This window comes from Phyllobates terribilis, unplaced genomic scaffold, assembly GCF_046119375.1.
Source record: "Phyllobates terribilis strain yellow unplaced genomic scaffold, ASM4611937v1 Scaffold_8__6_contigs__length_399053987, whole genome shotgun sequence".
In the NCBI taxonomy this organism is placed as follows: Eukaryota; Metazoa; Chordata; class Amphibia; order Anura; family Dendrobatidae; genus Phyllobates; species Phyllobates terribilis.
In genome coordinates, this window is record NW_027362768.1 from 95,758,307 (window position 1) to 95,781,811 (window position 23,505).

The window sequence follows — 23,505 nt, forward strand, 5'->3', positions numbered from 1 at the left end:
CGTCTCCCTCCCGGTAACACGTTTGTTTCAGTACCTGATCGGGAGAAGATCCTACACTGGGGCCATTCGTCTAAACTAGCTGGCCACGCCGGTCAGAAAAAGACCCTCCAGCTTATTGCCCGGCACTATTGGTGGCCTACCCTGCACAAGGACATAATAGACTTTGTTTCTGCCTGTGTGTCCTGCGCTCGCAACAAAGTCCCGAGACATCTGCCAGCCGGACGCCTCCTTCCGCTTCCTGTACCTGCTGCCCCCTGGCAGCATATAGCAATGGACTTTATAACTGATCTCCCCGTCTCTGCCGGTTGTACGGTCATTTGGGTGGTCGCTGACCGCTTTTCCAAGATGGCTCACTTTATTCCCCTGCCAAGCCTTCCGTCTGCACCCGAGCTGGCTAAAGACTTTATCCGCCACATCTTCCGTCTTCATGGCCTGCCCCTCCACATCGTGTCGGATCGTGGGGTACAGTTCACCTCACGTTTCTGGAGAGCCACTTGTAAACTACTAGACGTCACCCTGGACTTCTCTTCCGCTTACCACCCACAGTCCAATGGTCAAGTGGAGCGGATCAATCAGAACCTGACCAGTTACCTCCGGCACTTCGTTAATGCCCACCATTCTGACTGGGTGGATCTCCTACCATGGGCCGAGTTCTCTTATAATAATCACGAGAGCGAATCCTCCTCCAAATCCCCGTTTTTTGTAGTCTTTGGTCAGCATCCTCGGATTCCTTTTCCTGTCTCCACCTCTGTGGACAACCCGGCTGCGGAATCTCTCGTTAGCAAATTTTCCTCCATATGGGAGAGTACCCGGTCCGCACTCCTTCTGTCATCCGAGCGTATGAAAAGACACGCTGACAAAAAACGCCTGGATCCTCCACAATTTCGTCCAGGAGATAAAGTCTGGCTCTCATCTAAATATGTTCGACTCAAGATACCTTCTTACAAGTTAGGGCCTCGGTTCATCGGCCCTCTGGAGGTCATCAGTCAGATCAACCCGGTGGCCTATAAATTGAAACTCCCGGCCAACTTACGGATCCCCAACTCCTTCCATGTATCTCTCCTCAAACCCGTGGTGCTTAACTCTTTTTCCAAGTCTACAGGTACGCCTCCTGCTCCGGTTTCTGCTGAGGACGAGTTTGAGGTAGAGAACATTCTTGCCACCAAAAGGGTAAGAGGAAAGACCTTTTTTCTAGTAGATTGGAAGGGGTTTGGTCCTGAGGAGAGAACGTGGGAGCCCCGGGAGAACATCCATGCCCCTCTCATCCTAGCTAAATTTCTATCTGGCCTAAAAAAGGGGGGGCCTAAAGGGGGGGGTACTGTAGTGCCGGCGTCCCTGCCCTCTGCTAGGCAGGGACGCTGTTCCCCTCACCGCTCTGCTCCAAGCCCGGCGTCCCTCTCCCGCTCTGCTGGCAGCGCGCGCTCCTTCCCGGCCATTGTGCTTAGGGCGCGCGCGCGCGCCCTCCCTCCCTCTTAAAGGGGCCGCGCGCGCCGTCCTAAGGAGTCCCCGGCCAATGGCCGGAGGACTTTACCGTATATTAGGCACCTCCTCCAAAATGGAGGTGCCCGAGCAATGTTGTTTGCACCTGTGTCTCACCTGTGCTTCAGCCCTCAGGTCCCGTTGCCAGTTACCTGCCAGTTACCTGCCAGATTCCTGCCTGATTACTTGCTACCTGCCTGCTAGTCTGAGGTCCGACGGTCTGCCTTACTAATCCTGTCAGTCTGTCTAAGGACCAGCCTGCCCGCTCACCTGGGAGCGCACATCAGCTACCTGCCTGCCTGCCTGAGGTCCGACGGTCTGCCTTACTAATCCTGTCAGTCTGTCTAAGGACCAGCCTGCCCGCTCACCTGGGAGCGCACATCAGCTACCTGCCTGCCTGCCTGAGGGCCGACGGTCTGCCTTCCAACTCCTGTCAGTCTGTCTATGGACCAGCTTGCCCGCTCACCTGGGAGCGCACATCTGCTATCTGCCTGCTAGCCTACCTGGAGGCTCCGCCGTCACGTGCTGTGACCACCTGCCTGTCCTGTGACTCCTGCCCGCTCACCTGGGAGCGCTCTTCTGCTACCTGTCTGTTTGCCTACCCGGAGGCTCTGCCGTCACGTGCTGTGACCACCCGCCTGTCCAGAGACTTTTGCCCGCTCACCTGGGAGCGCTCATCTGTCGCCTGTCCGCTGGTCTTCCTGGAGGCTCCGCCGTCACATGCTGTGACCACCCGTTCATCCAGAGACTCTCGCCTGCTCACCTGGGAGCTCACGTCTATCTTCAGCCGCCACAGGTCGTACCAACCCTATACCTAGAGACTGCCCTGGTCACTTGCCGTGATCTCCAGCCCGTTCACTCAGAGACTGTCCCGTTCACTCAGAGACTGTCCCGTTCACTCAGAGACTGTCCCGTTCACCTGCTGAGACTTCCAGCCCGTCTTCCCTGGTCGCCACCCGCTCCCTTACAAGGACCACCTCCTTGTATAGTAGCTCTGAGGTTCCGCCTCCCAGTCCCGTTACAGTTCCTCCACTGCTTCTGCCTCCTCAACCTCCTCTCGGTCTTCCACCTGCACCCAAAGCCTGTCTGGTCATGCCACAAGCTTTCTAACTGCGCAGAAGGGATCCTGCACACCTCCTTACTATGCTGGCAGTAGGGCTCAACGTCATCAGGCGGTTTTTACATTGAAATGTCTGGGAAATGTGAGTCACACAGCTGAGGAGTTGTGGTCAGCTCTGGAGAACCAATTTCATGAATGGTTGTCTCCACTGGACCTGAAACCAGGGAAGGCCGTGTGTGACAATGCTGCAAACCTGGGTGCGGCCCTTCGCCGGGGCAATGTCACACACGTGCCTTGTATGGCTCACGTGTTGAACCTGGTTGTCCAGCAATTTTTAGCCCACTATCCCAGACTAGATGGCCTTCTGCAGAGGGCACGGTCGCTGTGTGCTCACTTCCGCCGTTCGCATCCCGCAGCTCAGCGACTTACATCTCTACAGAAGTCGTTGGGCCTGCCACTTCACCGGCTAAAATGCGATGTGCCTACCCGGTGGAATTCAACTCTGCACATGTTGCAGCGACTGTGGCAGCACCGACAAGCCCTGGTGCAATACGTTCTGACGTATAGCCTGGGCCAACGAGATTCAGAGGTGGGGCAAATCACGCTGGAGGAGTGGTCTCAGATCAGGGACCTATGCACCCTTCTGCACAGTTTTGAAATGGCGACGAAGATGTTTAGTGCTGACGATGCCATTATCAGCATGACTATTCCGGTGATTTACATGCTGGAGCACATGTTAAACAGAATTCGGAGTCAGGTGGTGGCACAAGAGGAGGTGGAGGAAGTAGAGGAGGAGGAGTTGTATGCGGAAGGGCTAACATCTGCAAGATCCAGACGGTCGGCAGCACCAAGGCGGCAGGCATGTGAGGGTGGGGGAGATGGTTTTACCAGGGCGCATGGTAGCAGCCAAACTAGTGAGGAAGGTGCAGGAGCCCAGGAAGAAGTGGAGGACGAACTGATGGAAGACTCATCAGATGAGGGAGACCTTGATCACATTTCTGTTGTGCGAGGTTGGGGGGAGAGGACAGAGGAAGGAAGCATGATTGTTACCTCGCCACCAACACAACAGGGACTTGGTGCTCCTGGATGCGCAACACACATGAGTGCCTTCTTGCTGCACTACCTGCAACATGACCCTCGAATTGTGAGAATTAGAAATAATCCTGACTACTGGGTTGCCACACTGTTAGATCCCCGGTACAAAAGTAAATTTGCAGAAATTATTCCTGCCATAGAAAGGGATGCACGCATGCAGGAGTATCAGCAGAGACTGTTGCAGAATCTTACATGTGCTTTTCCACAAAATACCAGTGGTGCACGTAGTGAATCTCACAGTTCCAACTTGCCAACCGTGGGACCGTCAAGTGTTCAGCACTCAAACCGTAACAGAACCACAGTATCTGCTGGTAACATCAATTTTGCGGAATCATTTCACCACTTTTTTAGCCCATCCTTTGCAAGGCCACAGGAGACAAGAAGTCTGACACATAGTCAACGCCTAGAGACGATGGTACAGGAGTATCTCCAAGTAAACATTGAAGCCACGACTGTGTCACTGGACCCTTGCTCTTTTTGGGCTTCCAATCTGGATAAATGGCCGGAGCTAGCCACTTACGCCTTGGAGATCTTGTCATGCCCCGCAGCCAGCGTTCTGTCTGAACGTGTGTTCAGCGCTGCTGGTGGTGTGCTGACAGATAAGCGCACGCGGCTCTCCACTGATAATGTAGACAGACTCACGTTCATAAAGATGAACAAATCATGGATCCGAAACGACTTTTCTACCCCTGTGTCATCCTGGGGAGAGTAAAAGCTTGATGATTGGTTAAAATCACGCTACCAACCGTTTTAAGCTTTCAAATTACTAATCATGTTTATCTGTATCTTGACTGGAAAATAATTTGGGCTTTGTAGCAGTGTGCAGCACTGATCCTATTAGGCCATCTATACTAAAGCTTCACCAGATTTAAAATTAAAAATAATTTTTAGCTGCATCTAGCCCGGAAAATAATTTTGGGGCTCCGAGATGCGCAAGGCACATAAGTGCCTTCTTGCTGCACTACCTGCAGCATGACCCTCATATTGTCAGAATTCGAAGTAATCATGACTACTGGGTTGCCACACTCTTAGATCCCCCAAACTTTTCGATCAACCTTTTCATTTTAATAAAGACCAAAAAAATGGTCATTTTTGAAATTATAAGCATTAGCAGGTTGTTAGAAACTGAAATCAAACAGTTTTCAACTCAAAACTTTATTCTAGGTGATGTTACATTTTCACATAGGACCCCTTGTTCGAAAGGAGCTTCTGAACTCTCTCGTCCATTGAATTTGTCAGGTTTTGGATGGTTTCTGCTTCAATTGTTTTGCATGAGGACAGAATACCCTCCCAGAGCTGTTGCTTAGATGTGAACTGCCTCCCGCCATCATAGACACTCCTTTTAATGATGCTCCAAAGGTTCTGAATGGGGTAGAGGTCAGGGGAGCATGGGGGTCACACCATAAGTTTGTCCCCTTTTATGCCCATATCAGCCAGAGATGCAGATGTTTTATGTGCAGCATGAGATGGTGCATTATCATGCAGAAAAATGATCTTGCTGTGAAATACATGGTTCTTCTTCTTGAACCATGGCAGGAAGTGCTGTTTGAGAAAATCCACATACATTATGGAGTTCATCTTTAGCGCCTTCAGGGATCCTAAAGGGGCCGACAATCTCTCTCCCCATGATTCCAGCCCAAAACATTACTCCACCTCCTCCTTGTTGGCGCTGTAGCCGTGTTTGCGTGGGGTGTCCATCAACCAGCCATCCTCCACTCCATCCATCTGGACCATCGAGCGCTGCACGGCACTCATCCGTGAACAAAACAGTTTTGAAATCAGTCTTCATGTAATGTTTGGCCCACTGGAGCCGTTTCTGCTTGTGTGAAGTGGATAGAGGAGGTCGACAGGATGGCGTATGCACAGCTGCAAACCTCTGAAGGACCCTGCATCTTGTTGTTCGGGGGACGTTGGAGGCACAAGCAGCTTCAAAAACTTGTCTGCTGCTATGACAAGGCTTTTTTGCCGCTGCTCTTTCAACCTGACGTAATTGCCTGTAGGAAAGAGTCCTCAATTTGCCCTTATCAGCACGCACACGTGTGTACTGTGAATCAGCTACATACTTCTTGATTGCCAAGACACTTCATCCTGATCATCGCACAATGTTGATTGTAGTCATGCCTTGACCTAAACACTCCACAATTTGTTGCTTCTCAGCAGCCGACACATCCTTTTTCTTTCCCATTTTGGCAGAAAATGTAGGCTGCTTAATAATGTGAGAGAGCCTTCTTAAGTAGTCTTGCCTTTCATTGGACACACCTGCCAAACTAATTAGCACAGGTGTCTGCAATTGCTTACAGTGATATCAAGAGCCCTGACACACATCACCATCAATGAGTTTAACTGACAAACAAACAAATTCTTCCCTTATCACTCCTAAACACTTTTTGCATAATAATTTGGAACGCAGTGTACATGTGCTTTTCCACAAAACACCAGTGGTTCACGTAGTGAATCTTACAGTTCTAACTTGCCAACCGTGGTCTGTATGGAGTTGTTCAATAAAGGGCCCAAAATTAAGATAACATAGATGGGAGAGGTCTCTATGAATAGGAATTCCTAAGTATTTGATACCCTGTGAGGGCCAGGCAAAGGGAAAGTTGGACTGGATGGAATCCTATATGGATTTGGGGAGGGAGACATCGAGGGCCTCAGACTTCGCTGCATTGATTTTAAAATTTTACCATGTAACAAAGTGATCTATTTCAGCCATAACAGCATGGATGGATATATGTGATTGAGTGATATATACTAGGACATCATCAGCAAATAGAGAGCACTTGTACTCGGTGCCTCCCACCTCAATCCACCTAATATTGGGGTTATGGCGAATTGATGAGAGCAGGTGCTCCTTCACTAGGATGTATAAGAGAGGGGACAGAGGACATCACTGCCTTGTCCCATTGGTGATTGTGAAAGGTGATGAAAATGTTCTGATGCACCCCCTGGGCCTTGGGACACCTGGAGCCGGACCCTTTTTGGTGGATGCTGGTGGTTGTAGTCTTCGTGGCGGCGACCCGGTTCCGTGGCTCAGGGCGGTCAAACCAGTGGCGGAACTATTTATGTGGTTTTGATGTTTAAATGTCCGACTACGCCACCCGTGGATTGCGGTCAGAGTGAACCGCCGCTACAGGGCAGACCGCTGAGGCTGGTGTTGTGGGTGCAGCAGAGCGTAGCATAACTCCCCACGGGAGGAGTATAGCCTCAGGGCAGTGTATGCGGAGGATGGGGCTGATGGTGCAGGGCAGCAGCAGTAACGACACGGAGTCAGTGATGCAGTTCAGGGCCTTTACTCACAGTTCTTATTATCCAGACCACGTCTGCAGGTAACGGCTGCCCACGTCGTACTGTGCTCACCAGGTGAGGGGCTCAGACAACTCCCAGATAACTTTGGAGCACTTCACAGGACCCCCTTTGTGTGTCCTTTGTCTGGCCTTTCTTACCAACACTTCTGTCCGGCTGCCTCGGGCCTCCTCTTGGTAAACTTGGCGCCAGTTTCCCTGACCCTATGTGGTGCCTTCCTAGCGGGTGTAGCGAGGGGCTGCGCCACATAAAATGTCAGAGCCTCTGGTTTCTAGCTGAGGGTCGTTTCCTGCCTCCACTAGTTCGGGGACCGGTCTCCCCCTTTGGCCTGACCCCTCCACGCAGGTGGATTCGGGCGTGCGGTGGCGACTCGCCCGTCCGCACCCCTGGGATCCCTTCATTCCTCGTTCCTGGAGCCTTCTCCGCTCCTCTTCCTTCCTTCTCCCTCTTCCAGGCCTGGGCCTCTGTTACTAGGCCCGCCTCCGGAGCAGAGCTCATGCAGAGCCCCTGCTCCCTGCCACTTCTGCTCAGACTTCTCTGCACTGAACTAAAATGGTGCCCACCTTTTATACTCCCTTCTCAATGCACCCAGGAACTGCTTCCTCCCTGCTCCTGCACTACAGGGTTCCCCTTCCTCAGTGTTCCCTCCCCCCACTCCAGCCAGGGACAGGGACTGTCGTGCCCATCTCAGGGGCATATTGGTCGCCCTGCCCCACGGCAATGTGGTGTAATGCATGCAGGTGTCGGGTCCTGATCCACACTCCATCCTTACCTGAGAGTGAGATATCACACCTCTGGGTGAGGTGCAATACGTCTGTAGCAACCGAGCCCTCAGGGTGCTACAGTTCCATTTATCTTCAGCCTAGGTGACGTATTGCGATACAGGGCCGTGATTTTGGCTATAAAAGGGTCCCCTAGACCCCTACCCCAAGCTTTTTAAGAGAATCATATATGGCGTGCCAGGAGACTCTATGGAATGCTTTCTCAGCATCCAACGAGAGTATCTAATTACAAATTTTTAACTGCATCTAGCCCAGGAAATACTTTGTGCCTAGTAGCAGTGTCTGCTAGTGAGCGGATTATCCCGGCTGTTAAGCAAGCTGCACCACCTGTAGTTTAGACACTTAATTTTTTCAAAGGAAATGCTTCGGGACCATGGGATACTTAGTGAAGAGCATCAGGAGGCACCCCAAGGCATAGGGGCTGGGACTGGCAGTAGGATGCCTTGCGGTGGACAGCCGAGCTCGATCCTTATAAAAGCTTTTTAACTGCAGCAGCTTTAGTGGACGCTACTGGAGCTGGAATTACCGCGGCTGCTGGCATGAGACTTGCCCTCCAATAGATCCTTGTAAATGGATTTAAAGTGTATTCATTCAAATTAGAGAGACAATTTAAATTAAAAAGCTTAGAGCTGCCTCCACCACAGGGGGGCTCGCTCGACCCACCAGCGGACAGGCACCAGTATTGGGAGAGGGGGGCTGGCCGTCAGGGTTCACCGCGGCTCTGGCACAAACCCGGCGACACGGAGGTGGCACGGGCAGGAGCGGACTGGCCGTGTCGGCTTCTCACTTTTTGGATTTTAGAAGGGCATGACATGCCTATATCTGTGTCTCCCCCTCCTTTTACTCCTCCACCTCTTTTATTTTCGCATGACTATATGTACTTGTCACTTTTCCATGTGTTAGTTATGTCTTCTGAGCAGTTTGTCAGCTTTTGGACACCTTTGAAGGTGTTTTCTATGTGTTTCTATGTGTTTTTGTTTGCCTGCCATTGGTTTTAACAGTGTTCGAAGGTGTTCGACGAACAGTTCGACGAACAGTTCGGCGAACACACGGGTGTTCGACGAACCGAACCGAACTCGAACACTACGGGGGTGGCTCAACACTAATAATGATGTCGTTCCAGGCCAGCTAATCAAAAGAGGAGCCAGGGATGCCATCGGGTAAGAAGTAGTTCGCAGGTCTCCTGTCCAGTAGCAACAGATTGCTAAACTAACCACTGCATGGGCTCCTGTGAATCAATTTGCACCGTATTTACTTGTTGCTAGGGAACCAGTGACCACATTGTTGCAGTGGTCGCCGAACATGCACAGTGCTTACAATATCTTTCCAATAGAGCTTGTAAGCACTGCCCTTAATATGGTCGGCAATGTTGGAGGACACTCTTGGCTCCCAATCCCCGCCAGCTACATTTCCACTGCTCCTCCGATGTTGCATCATGTAGCAGCATCAGGAAAGTACGGTTCAAACATGCTGCTGGTTCAAACTTTCAATCTAGTCAGAGCATTCTACCACCCAGCAAGCAGGAAGCTGGGAGGTTTGGAGGTCATGTGCTTCTGACAAGACACTTCAACATGTTTCTTCTTTTCAGGCACTTAGAGGTGCACTTGCTTTACTTCCACTGAAACATTGGTCTGCATGATCTAATCACTGCTGTTTAACTGGTTAAATGCCACTATCAATCTCCCTTGAATAACACACATTATTTATGGTTTGATTCCAGTGGAGCGCCTATTGCCACCTCCCCCCTGCGACATGATCATGGGGAGCCAATGGGTATCCTGAACACTGCTATTTAGCCCAACGTGCAGTGTATGGTGTAGTACTGTATAGCATTGTTATTTAGGTACCACATTGTATGACGCTAATAATGAGGCACTGTAGGACAGTACAATATATAGGGGGAGCAGCATCAGCAGGTACCACACAGGGTATAACCAACGTATGGCTACTTCTGCTAGGAGCTATCCAAATGTTTAAGTGTGAATATTAACTCTCTCAATATAACTGATTTTTAGGTGCTCTGTTGATATTTTTGGACAAAACCTAATTCAGAAATGTCTAGGAAATTCCTGTTCTGTTTCCACATGTCATTTTGACCCTATCACTATGCTCTAGTTTTTGTGCCTGAGCAGAGTCAGTTTGTCTCAGAATCTTTGATGTACATACAGGCTCTTCCAGATGTGAGTATAAGAGAAGCCTGTGAAACATTGTAGCGGCATGTGCATGCCTTTCATTTTGGAAGAAATTAATGCTGTGATGTCTGTTCTAGGTCACTGAGTTCTGTGATGCAAGTAACCATAACATCGAAGCTCCAAACCTGCAAAATCGGCAGTGCAATTCTCGCAGCACGTAGGATGTGATCGAGAGCTCCGTTGATATAAACTCAACACGTCCAACTCCTGATCTCACTATTCCAATTCCGACCTTCACACTTTTGCAGTATTCAGAACGAGTGCTGACTTTAGTGCTGGATGTGTCTGCAAGCATGGGTTCGGTAAGTGATCTTTACATCAGCTCATTTTCAATGTACTTACAGACTTGTCCGGTACTTTATTTTATATTGCAAAGGGATATTAAAAAAAAACACCCCCCAACCATGACTGACAATGTTTTGCCCCACTGCTGCCTGTGCCCACCAGTGGTCTTTTGGCTTTTTCTTCTGGCAGGGGATGTCATGTGACATGGGGTTTATCTATAGTGGGTGCAGGGATTACAGTCAAATCCAGCCCCCGGAGCCCCTAAATGTCCCTTTTGCCCATATGAGAGAACAATTCTATTAAAAACCCATCACAGTTGGGGTCATGTTGGAGATTTTGAATTTGAGCCCATGAGCTTCAAATTACTCCATTGCATGTGACAGCTGCATTCTCAGGCAGTAGTGGAATGGTCCAGTGTGGGTGTATATGTGTTAAATATACTTATTTTGTATATTTATTTATACAGGACTTCTTACCAGATGCGATACTCCAAAGAACATGTCAAGATAAATCTTATAAAAAATGTAGCAGTTTATTAAATTGTCCACCAAAAAAAATCATTGTAGCAAAACATAAAATGGTATAAGTAGTTACAAAGAGATTGTCCATTTGGGTTACAGTAGGCTGTAGTAGCACGCCTCAGCTGATTACCCAGGATATCGTAAACTTCAGGAGCACCTGTCTCTGTGTGTGTTTAAGCACATGTCAAGCTTTTATCCATCTTTCCAGGGATCCTGAATGGTAGTTTTTCGTCTGTGTTGAGCAAGTGTGTCCAGGCCTATATGTCAGATGCTCAGTGTGCAGACCATCCATTTGGTGTCAGTGTGAAGTGGAAAAGTGACCCCCCTTTGTCTCACATGGGTTAGATATGTCCAACATAGCATCTGTTTTCTTCTGTATATATGGCCTTAACCATCTACCATGAACTAAGTGTACAAGAATAACACATGTAATGTCAGCTAAACCTTCCATGAGGCTGATGCAATGTACGCGTACAGAATTGAGATTAATATTTGATTATTTAACAATATGTTTTCACTTTTTTCAGCCCCGCTGACATAGGCCATTTTAAGTAATGTGCCACCCCTTTAACTCAGACTAAAAGTAAAATTGACCACCTGTCAGCAGAAAATTTTTACATGCTCTCATACAGTATAAAGAATAAATACTTACATCCGGTGACTGCTGACGTCTCGTCTGATCAGAGCCATTTTCTGTTTCTTCTCGATCTGGTTAGACCTTCATGTCAACATCTCCATGCCATAACTCTTCTTGCCACTCTTATCACTGCAGTCCTGAAAATAGGAAGGTGACATATATTGTATATAGACATTTGTCTCCCTCACACTGCGCCCCTGACTAGAGATGAGCGTTGTTCTACTCGAACTGTTCGCCAATCTCAAATTCGAGCTGTTTTGGGCGGTGTTCGAGCCGTTCGGCGAACACGAACAATTTGAGAAAAATTCGGCTGTTCGAGGTTATGTTCGATAACTGTTCGTGCACCAAAATCATAACTGGATTTTTTCTCAGTAATGATGAAAATTAATGTTAATACGCAGTTTGAGTGTACAGCGGGGTGGGGGGAGGGGCAGGGGATGGATCTCTGAAGGAACAATGAAGATCTCCATTTTTTTTTCTCTTTCCCGCATTTGCAGTGGGGAGGTGCAATCTGTCAGCCTATCAGCAGCGCACACACGGAGCGAAGTGCTTTTTTTCACACAAGCAAGGGCATGTGTCATTGGCAGTGTATGTCACATGTCCTTGCCCTATAAGACCAAGCCATTTTCCCCGTCGCCACCATTTTCTCACTGCTGCAGCTGCGTGTTAGACGGCACCGCTGTTGCTGTGTGCGCTATACCTTGTTAATTTCAAGCCAATTTTCGCACAAATATACAGATAGCTTGGGAGTAGGGAATAGTTGTGATTGCAGTCCTTTTAAGGACTAGGTTACAGCATTTCCTACGACTTTTATCAGGGAGGTCTGTGCTCTTAAATAGATAGGTTGTGGGAGTAAAGACTAATTGTAATTGGAGTCCTTTTCAGGACTAGGTTACATGAGTTCCTATCAGTTTTTGCCAGGCAGGTCTGTGCCAGTGCTGTGCAAGTTTTTTTCACAGCATTTGGCTGAATCTAGCAAAGCTAATCCTTTTTGGCCTATTGCAGAGTGTGTTAGTCAGTGGAGTAGCCTATCTGTGTTGCAAGATATAACACCTGTGTATAGAATACCAATTTTTTTACTGCACCTAGTGAAGTAAAATCTTTTGGGCATAGCATCATTCTATTAGTCCATCTATACTGACCTCCATCAGGTTGCAAACTGAATATAATTTTTTTCTGCATCTAGCTCTGAAAAAATATTTGGGCTTCTAGCAGTGTGTGGGACTTGGTCTATTAGTCCATCTATACTGACCTCCATCAGGTTGCAAATTAAAAATAATTTTTTTCTTCATTTAGCTCTGAAAAAATATTTGGGCTTCTAGCAGTGTATGGGACTTGTTCTATTAGTCCTTCTATACTGACCTCCAGCAGGTTGCAAATTGAATATAATTTTTTTCTGCATCTAGCTCTGAAAAAATAGTTGGGCTTCTAGCGGTGTGTGGGACTTGGTCTATTAGTCCATCTATACTGACCTCCATCAGGTTGCAAATTAAAACTAATTTTTATCTGCATCTAGCTCTGAAAAAATATTTGGGCTTCTAGCAGTGTGTGGGACTTGGTCTATTAGTCCATCTATACTGACCTCCATCAGGTTGCAAATTAAAAATAATTTTTTTCTGCATCTAGCTCTGAAAAAATATTTGGGCTTCTAGCAGTGTGTGGGACTTGGTCTATTAGTCCATCTATACTGACCTCCATCAGGTTGCAAATTAAAAATAATTTTTTTCTTCATTTAGCTCTGAAAAAATATTTGGGCTTCTAGCAGTGTGTGGGACTTGTTCTATTAGTCCTTCTATACTGACCTCCAGCAGGTTGCAAATTGAATATAATTTTTTTCTGCATCTAGCTCTGAAAAAATAGTTGGGCTTCTAGCGGTGTGTGGGACTTGGTCTATTAGTCCATCTATACTGACCTCCATCAGGTTGCAAATTAAAAATAATTTTTTTCTGCATCTAGCTCTGAAAAAATATTTGGGCTTCTAGCAGTGTGTGGGACTTGGTCTATTAGTCCATCTATACTGACCTCCATCAGGTTGCAAATTAAAAATAATTTTTTTCTGCATCTAGCTCTAAAAAATATTTGGGCTTCTAGCGGTGTGTGGGACTTGGTCTATTAGTCCATCTATACTGACCTCCATCAGGTTGCAAATTAAAAATAATTTTTTTCTGCATCTAGCTCTGAAAAAATAGTTGGGCTTCTAGCAGTGTGTGGGACTTGGTCTATTAGTCCATCTATACTGACCTCCATCAGGTTGCAAATTAAAAATAATTTTTTTCTGCATCTAGCTCTGAAAAAATATTTGGGCTTCTAGCGGTGTGTGGGACTTGGTCTATTAGTCCATCTATACTGACCTCCATCAGGTTGCAAATTAAAAATAATTTTTTTCTGCATCTAGCTCTGAAAAAATATTTGGGCTTCTAGCAGTGTGTGGGACTTGGTCTATTAGTCCATCTATACTGACCTCCATCAGGTTGCAAATTAAAAATAATTTTTTTCTTCATTTAGCTCTGAAAAAATATTTGGGCTTCTAGCAGTGTGTGGGACTTGTTCTATTAGTCCTTCTATACTGACCTCCAGCAGGTTGCAAATTGAATATAATTTTTTTCTGCATCTAGCTCTGAAAAAATAGTTGGGCTTCTAGCGGTGTGTGGGACTTGGTCTATTAGTCCATCTATACTGACCTCCATCAGGTTGCAAATTAAAAATTATTTTTTTCTGCATCTAGCTCTGAAAAAATATTTGGGCTTCTAGCAGTGTGTGGGACTATTTGTATTAGTCCATCTATACTGACCTCCATCAGGTTGCAAATTCAAAATAATTTTTTTCTGCATCTAACCCAGCCAATAGTTTTGGCCTAATACCACAGTTTGGCCACTCAGCTCTGCTCGGTTACCATCCATTGTTTTTTTGTGCAAACAACTCCAGAGTTGTGAATTAGTTAACCACCAAAATGAGTGGAAAAAGGCCTGCTGCTGGTGGAAAGGGGAATAGGCGTGTTGGGAAGGGGAAAAAAGGTTGTGTCCGTGGGGTAGGTGTTAAAGCAACAGTAACATCTGCAGAAGAAAGACCATCTTCCAGCCAAACTAAAATGTCTACTTCTTTTAGCGGACAATGTGATAAGATCCCTTTCTTACGGCCACGCCAATCGCTACAAATTCCAGATGAGGCACAAAAACAGCAGGTGCTTCAACGGATATCAAGTGCTCCTTTAAGTGGGCTCTCCTCCACATCAACTTCAACATCACAAATATTCCAGTCCTCAAAGGTGTCACCCAAATCGCACTTGCTTCCTCACAGCTCCCAAATCTCCAGCTGCCCGTCTGAGTATGAGGTAGAACAGATGGTTGAGTCTGCAGAGCTGTTTACTCATACTATAGCCTGGGAATCAGAGGTCGACTCCAGCGCTTCTGTGAATCCAGACGAGGAAATGATCTGCACTGATGCCCAGAATCTTTATGAGTCGGATCCAGGACCAGACGCAGAAGGTTCTGACCATAATGTAGACCCTCATTCCCAAACTGTAACTCCTGTTGGTGGAGACAATGAGGAAGACGATGATAAGACTCAAATACCTGATTGGAGCGACAACTTTAGTTTTTTGTCAGGGCAGGAACAGGTTGGCTCTGAGGACGACGGGTGTGATAACGCACAGGGTGATGATGATGAGGTCGGAGATCCCACTTACTGTCAACCCACAGTCAGCCAAGAGATGAGGTCAGCAGAGGAGGTGGAGGAAGATGCTAGTGACGACGAGGTCAGGTTGCGCCTTCCTGGACAGAGACGTAGTACTGGAAGCACGTCAACAACTGCATCCTCAAACACAACTCTGCCTCTCACCACAAGTCGTGGTGGCTCTTCAGGTCGCATGGGTGCTAAGCCTTGCATAGCCTGGGCATTTTTTCAGATCGATAAAGATGACCCAACTCGTGTTATCTGTAACATTTGTCAGCAAAAGCTAAGTAGAGGCCAAAAAATACATAGTTTGAGTACTTCATGCATGAACCGGCACATGGACATGAAGCATAAGTTGCAGTGGGAAGCTCAGTGTGCTACAATGCGGCCTAGCCGGCCGGGCCAATCACCGTCTGCCATATCTTGTGCATCCGCGGCCTCTTCATCCTCTGTGACTGGGGGGACAGCAGTCACACCTGTTTTGGGGCGCAGACCTGCCATCTCTTTACCCGCAACAGCCAGCGTGATTGGCAGGTCATCATTTTCTTTGGAGGTGGTAACACCAGCTGGTGTTGAGCGCTGTCCGACATCGATAGCACCACCTTTGGATCAAGGCAACCTAACATGTCCGCCTGCATCTTCCTCACAGACCGGCAGTTTGCCGGGGACACCCTTATCAACCCCGTCTAAGCACAATAGCCAGCCCTCGGTCCCTCAGATGTGGACAAGTAAAAGACCATTTCCTCCTAGCCATGAGAAAGCTAAGAGGTTGAATTTCACCATCTGCAAGCTCTTGGCTACAGAAATGCTGCCTTTCCGCCTGGTGGACACAGAGGATTTTCGAGACCTTATGTCCGTCGCAGTGCCCCAGTACCAGATGCCCAGTCGGCACTACTTCTCAAAGAAAGGTGTGCCTGCGCTCCACCAGCATGTCGCACATAACATCACCGCTTCTTTGAGAAACTCTGTGTGTGACAGGGTGCATTTCACCACAGACACTTGGACGAGTAGGCATGAACAGGGGCGTTACATGTCTCTGACTGGGCACTGGGTAACTATGGTGACAGCAGGACAAGGGGCTGCTGTCCAAGTCTTGCCGTCCCCACGAGTTGTGCGTCAATCCTCTTTATGTCAAAGTTCCTCCACTGCTTCTGCCTCCTCAACCTCCTCTCGGTCTTCCACCTGCACCCAAAGCCTGTCTGGTCATGCCACAAGCTTTCTAACTGCGCAGAAGGGATCCTGCACACCTCCTTACTATGCTGGCAGTAGGGCTCAACGTCATCAGGCGGTTTTTACATTGAAATGTCTGGGAAATGTGAGTCACACAGCTGAGGAGTTGTGGTCAGCTCTGGAGAACCAATTTCATGAATGGTTGTCTCCACTGGACCTGAAACCAGGGAAGGCCGTGTGCGACAATGCTGCAAACCTGGGTGCGGCCCTTCGCCGGGGCAATGTCACACACGTGCCTTGTATGGCTCACGTGTTGAACCTGGTTGTCCAGCAATTTTTAGCCCACTATCCCAGACTAGATGGCCTTCTGCAGAGGGCACGGTCGCTGTGTGCTCACTTCCGCCGTTCGCATCCCGCAGCTCAGCGACTTACATCTCTACAGAAGTCGTTGGGCCTGCCACTTCACCGGCTAAAATGCGATGTGCCTACCCGGTGGAATTCAACTCTGCACATGTTGCAGCGACTGTGGCAGCACCGACAAGCCCTGGTGCAATACGTTCTGACGTATAGCCTGGGCCAACGAGATTCAAAGGTGGGGCAAATCACGCTGGAGGAGTGGTCTCAGATCAGGGACCTATGCACCCTTCTGCACAGTTTTGAAATGGCGACGAAGATGTTTAGTGCTGACGATGCCATTATCAGCATGACTATTCCGGTGATTTACATGCTGGAGCACATGTTAAACAGAATTCGGAGTCAGGTGGTGGCACAAGAGGAGGTGGAGGAAGTAGAGGAGGAGGAGTTGTATGCGGAAGGGCTAACATCTGCAAGGTCCAGACGGTCGGCAGCACCAAGGCGGCAGGCATGTGAGGGTGGGGGAGATGGTTTTACCAGGGCGCATGGTAGCAGCCAAACTAGTGAGGAAGGTGCAGGAGCCCAGGAAGAAGTGGAGGACGAACTGATGGAAGACTCATCAGATGAGGGAGACCTTGATCACATTTCTGTTGTGCGAGGTTGGGGGGAGAGGACAGAGGAAGGAAGCATGATTGTTACCTCGCCACCAACACAACAGGGACTTGGTGCTCCTGGATGCGCAACACACATGAGTGCCTTCTTGCTGCACTACCTGCAACATGACCCTCGAATTGTGAGAATTAGAAATAATCCTGACTACTGGGTTGCCACACTGTTAGATCCCCGGTACAAAAGTAAATTTGCAGAAATTATTCCTGCCATAGAAAGGGATGCACGCATGCAGGAGTATCAGCAGAGACTGTTGCAGAATCTTACATGTGCTTTTCCACAAAATACCAGTGGTGCACGTAATGAATCTCACAGTTCCAACTTGCCAACCGTGGGACCGTCAAGTGTTCAGCACTCAAACCGTAACAGAACCGCAGTATCTGCTGGTAACATCAATTTTGCGGAATCATTTCACCACTTTTTTAGCCCATCCTTTGCAAGGCCACAGGAGACAAGAAGTCTGACACATAGTCAACGCCTAGAGACGATGGTACAGGAGTATCTCCAAGTAAACATTGAAGCCACGACTGTGTCACTGGACCCTTGCTCTTTTTGGGCTTCCAATCTGGATAAATGGCCGGAGCTAGCCACTTACGCCTTGGAGATCTTGTCATGCCCCGCAGCCAGCGTTCTGTCTGAACGTGTGTTCAGCGCTGCTGGTGGTGTGCTGACAGATAAGCGCACGCGGCTCTCCACTGATAATGTAGACAGACTCACGTTCATAAAGATGAACAAATCATGGATCCGAAATGACTTTTCTACCCCTGTGTCATCCTGGGGAGAGTAAAAGCTTGATGATTGGTTAAAATCACCCTACCAACCGTTTTAAGCTTTCAAATTACTAATCATGTTTATCTGTATCTTGACTGGAAAATAATTTGGGCTTTGTAGCAGTGTGCAGCACTGATCCTATTAGGCCATCTATACTAAAGCTTCACCAGATTTAAAATTAAAAATAATTTTTAGCTGCATCTAGCCCGGAAAATAATTTTGGGGCTCCGAGATGCGCAAGGCACATAAGTGCCTTCTTGCTGCACTACCTGCAGCATGACCCTCATATTGTCAGAATTCGAAGTAATCATGACTACTGGGTTGCCACACTCTTAGATCCCCCAAACTTTTCGATCAACCTTTTCATTTTAATAAAGACCAAAAAAATGGTCATTTTTGAAATTATAAGCATTAGCAGGTTGTTAGAAACTGAAATCAAACAGTTTTCAACTCAAAACTTTATTCTAGGTGATGTTACATTTTCACATAGGACCCCTTGTTCGAAAGGAGCTTCTGAACTCTCTCGTCCATTGAATTTGTCAGGTTTTGGATGGTTTCTGCTTCAATTGTTTTGCATGAGGACAGAATACCCTCCCAGAGCTGTTGCTTAGATGTGAACTGCCTCCCGCCATCATAGACACTCCTTTTAATGATGCTCCAAAGGTTCTGAATGGGGTAGAGGTCAGGGGAGCATGGGGGTCACACCATAAGTTTGTCCCCTTTTATGCCCATATCAGCCAGAGATGCAGATGTTTTATGTGCAGCATGAGATGGTGCATTATCATGCAGAAAAATGATCTTGCTGTGAAATACACGGTTCTTCTTCTTGAACCATGGCAGGAAGTGCTGTTTGAGAAAATCCACATACATTATGGAGTTCATCTTTAGCGCCTTCAGGGATCCTAAAGGGGCCGACAATCTCTCTCCCCATGATTCCAGCCCAAAACATTACTCCACCTCCTCCTTGTTGGCGCTGTAGCCGTGTTTGCGTGGGGTGTCCATCAACCAGCCATCCTCCACTCCATCCATCTGGACCATCGAGCGCTGCACGGCACTCATCCGTGAACAAAACAGTTTTGAAATCAGTCTTCATGTAATGTTTGGCCCACTGGAGCCGTTTCTGCTTGTGTGAAGTGGATAGAGGAGGTCGACAGGATGGCGCATGCACAGCTGCAAACCTCTGAAGGACCCTGCATCTTGTTGTTCGGGGGACGTTGGAGGCACAAGCAGCTTCAAAAACTTGTCTGCTGCTATGACAAGGCTTTTTTGCCGCTGCTCTTTCAACCTGACGTAATTGCCTGTAGGAAAGAGTCCTCAATTTGCCCTTATCAGCACGCACACGTGTGAACTGTGAATCAGCTACATACTTCTTGATTGCCAAGACACTTCATCCTGATCATCGCACAATGTTGATTGTAGTCATGCCTTGACCTAAACACTCCACAATTTGTTGCTTCTCAGCAGCCGACACATCCTTTTTCTTTCCCATTTTGGCAGAAAATGTAGGCTGCTTAATAATGTGAGAGAGCCTTCTTAAGTAGTCTTGCCTTTCATTGGACACACCTGCCAAACTAATTAGCACAGGTGTCTGCAATTGCTTACAGTGATATAAAGAGCCCTGACACACATCACCATCAATGAGTTTAACTGACAAACAAACAAATTCTTCCCTTATCACTCCTAAACACTTTTTGTATAATAATTTGGAACGCAGTGTACATGTGCTTTTCCACAAAACACCAGTGGTTCACGTAGTGAATCTTACAGTTCTAACTTGCCAACCGTGGTCTGTATGGAGTTGTTCAATAAAGGGCCCAAAATTAAGATAACATAGATGGGAGAGGTCTCTATGAATAGGAATTCCTAAGTATTTGATACCCTGTGAGGGCCAGGCAAAGGGAAAGTTGGACTGGATGGAATCCTATATGGATTTGGGGAGGGAGACATCGAGGGCCTCAGACTTCGCTGCATTGATTTTAAAATTTTACCATGTAACAAAGTGATCTATTTCAGCCATAACAGCATGGATGGATATATGTGATTGAGTGATATATACTAGGACATCATCAGCAAATAGAGAGCACTTGTACTCGGTGCCTCCCACCTCAATCCACCTAATATTGGGGTTATGGCGAATTGATGAGAGCAGGTGCTCCGTCACTAGGATGTATAAGAGAGGGGACAGAGGACATCACTGCCTTGTCCCATTGGTGATTGTGAAAGGTGATGAAAATGTTCTGACGCACCCCCTGGGCCTTGGGACACCCGGAGCCGGACCCTTTTTGGTGGATGCTGGTGGTTGTAGTCTTCGTGGCGGCGACCCAGTTCCGTGGCTCAGGGCGGTCAAACCAGTGGCGGAACTATTTATGTGGTTTTCATGTTTAAATGTCCGACTACGCCACCCGTGGATTGCGGTCAGAGTGAACCGCCGCTACAGGGCAGACCACTGAGGCTGGTGTTGTGGGTGCAGCAGAGCGTAGCATAACTCCCCACGGGAGGAGTATAGCCTCAGGGCAGTGTATGCGGAGGATGGGGGTGATGGTGCAGGGCAGCAGCAGTAACGACACGGAGTCAGTGATGCAGTTCAGGGCCTTTACTCACAGTTCTTATTATCCAGACCACGTCTGCAGGTAACGGCTGCCCACGTCGTACTGTGCTCACCAGGTGAGGGGCTCAGACAACTCCCAGATAACTTTGGAGCACTTCACAGGACCCCCTTTGTGTGTCCTTTGTCTGGCCTTTCTTACCAACACTTCTGTCCGGCTGCCTCGGGCCTCCTCTTGGTAAACTTGGCGCCAGTTTCCCTGACCCTATGTGGTGCCTTCCTAGCGGGTGTAGCGAGGGGCTGCGCCACATAAAATGTCAGAGCCTCGGGTTTCTAGCTGAGGGTCGTTTCCTGCCTCCACTAGTTCGGGGACCGGTCTCCCCCTTTGGCCTGACCCCTTCACGCAGGTGGATTCGGGCGTGCGGTGGCGACTCGCCCGTCCGCACCCCTGGGATCCCTTCATTCCTCGTTCCTGGAGCCTTCTCCGCTCCTCTTCCTTCCTTCTCCCTCTTCCAGGCCTGGGCCTCTGTTACTAGGCCCGCCTCCGGAGCAGAGCTCATGCAGAGCCCCTGCTCCCTGCCACTTCTGCTCAGACTTCTCTGCACTGAACTAAGATGGTGCCCACCTTTTATACTCCCTTCTCAATGCACCCAGGAACTGCTTCCTCCCTGCTCCTGCACTACAGGGTTCCCCTTCCTCAGTGTTCCCTCCCCCCACTCCAGCCAGGGACAGGGACTGTCGTGCCCATCTCAGGGGCATATTGGTCGCCCTGCCCCACGGCAATGTGGTGTAATGCATGCAGGTGTCGGGTCCTGATCCACACTCCATCCTTACCTGAGAGTGAGATATCACACCTCTGGGTGAGGTGCAATACGTCTGTAGCAACCGAGCCCTCAGGGTGCTACAGTTCCATTTATCTTCAGCCTAGGTGACGTATTGCGATACAGGGCCGTGATTTTGGCTATAAAAGGGTCCCCTAGACCCCTACCCCAAGCTTTTTAAGAGAATCATATATGGCGTGCCAGGAGACTCTATGGAATGCTTTCTCAGCATCCAACGAGAGTATCTAATTACAAATTTTTAACTGCATCTAGCCCAGGAAATACTTTGTGCCTAGTAGCAGTGTCTGCTAGTGAGCGGATTATCCCGGCTGTTAAGCAAGCTGCACCACCTGTAGTTTAGACACTTAATTTTTTCAAAGGAAATGCTTCGGGACCATGGGATACTTAGTGAAGAGCATCAGGAGGCACCCCATGGCATAGGGGCTGGGACTGGCAGTAGGATGCCTTGCGGTGGACAGCCGAGCTCGATCCTTATAAAAGCTTTTTAACTGCAGCAGCTTTAGTGGACGCTACTGGAGCTGGAATTACCGCGGCTGCTGGCATGAGACTTGCCCTCCAATAGATCCTTGTAAATGGATTTAAAGTGTATTCATTCAAATTAGAGAGACAATTTAAATTAAAAAGCTTAGAGCTGCCTCCACCACAGGGGGGCTCGCTCGACCCACCAGCGGACAGGCACCAGTATTGGGAGAGGGGGGCTGGCCGTCAGGGTTCACCGCGGCTCTGGCACAAACCCGGCGACACGGAGGTGGCACGGGCAGGAGCGGACTGGCCGTGTCGGCTTCTCACTTTTTGGATTTTAGAAGGGCATGACATGCCTATATCTGTGTCTCCCCCTCCTTTTACTCCTCCACCTCTTTTATTTTCGCATGACTATATGTACTTGTCACTTTTCCATGTGTTAGTTATGTCTTCTGAGCAGTTTGTCAGCTTTTGGACACCTTTGAAGGTGTTTTCTATGTGTTTCTATGTGTTTTTGTTTGCCTGCCATTGGTTTTAACGGTGTTCGAAGGTGTTCGACGAACAGTTCGACGAACAGTTCGGCGAACACACGGGTGTTCGACGAACCGAACCGAACTCGAACACTACGGGGGTGGCTCAACACTACCCCTGACTACAAATATGTACCCCACTATTACTATACTGTTAGCCACACACCATTCAGAATATAAATGGTCAGAAATGTATTAAATTAACTATAATCTCCGCCGCCCAATAAATATAAATTAATCAATCACTGTGGCCTTCCCCCAATTAATTTCAAGGCTATGTGCACACGTTGCATTTTTATTCAAATCTAAGAAAAATAGCAATAATGGTTCTTTCGAAACCAAAAAACAGGACAAAAAATACCCCAAAAAATGTATACAAGCTGTAGCAAAAATTGGAAACTAAAACTTAACCTTTATTTGTATATTTAAAAATATTAAAATCACAATACCATAAATATTACAACATTAAAGACACACAAACAATCTGAATGAGCCACCAACCCAGATTCTAGAATGATTATGTCACCAAAATAGCACGTAATATAAAATTCCTCAACTATGATATCCACTGCCTCAGATTGGTGTACATTGCAATAAATTGTGGTTTTTATCAAACTCCACCTCCGGGCCCGATGCAGCTGCACCAGTATGTACTGTCCCGTTTTGCTAACCACTGGGCCCTCACCAGTCCTGAGAACATCTCTGAAGTGCTATCTTCAGCAGTCCTAAGGACAATGAACAGAGTAATGGTGTGCATGCACAGTTATCGCTGAATGTAAATGGAACATTGCTAAGCCACACTCTTAATTCACTGGGGGTCCAAGGTAAATATGACTGAATCTTCTAAAATTAGTTTCTGGCAGATTTGTTTGTACCTGCTTCGAAAAGATGTTTATTATGCTCGGAGGTCTCTCCAGAATTCAAAGTGTATTAGACAAAGGGCCAGGAAGGGGTTAAAATTTTAAAAAGATTAGCTCTCACATATCTAGTCGTCTCAGCTATCCGACCGGACCTCCGAGCTAGGCACAACACATGGACTATGTGGGGTAATGCATGTTGTTGACACACATCATGGCCAGCTGAGGACTTGTCCGTGGTAGAAGATTCAAAACGAAGAGAAGACCAGAGATGATCCA

General features: G+C 47.9%; 1 pseudogene; it reads left to right on the forward strand.

The window, feature by feature from the left end:
• Positions 1 to 23,505, forward strand: part of LOC141157693 (calcium-activated chloride channel regulator 4A-like) — a 63,883-nt pseudogene that overhangs the window by 15,758 nt on the left and 24,620 nt on the right.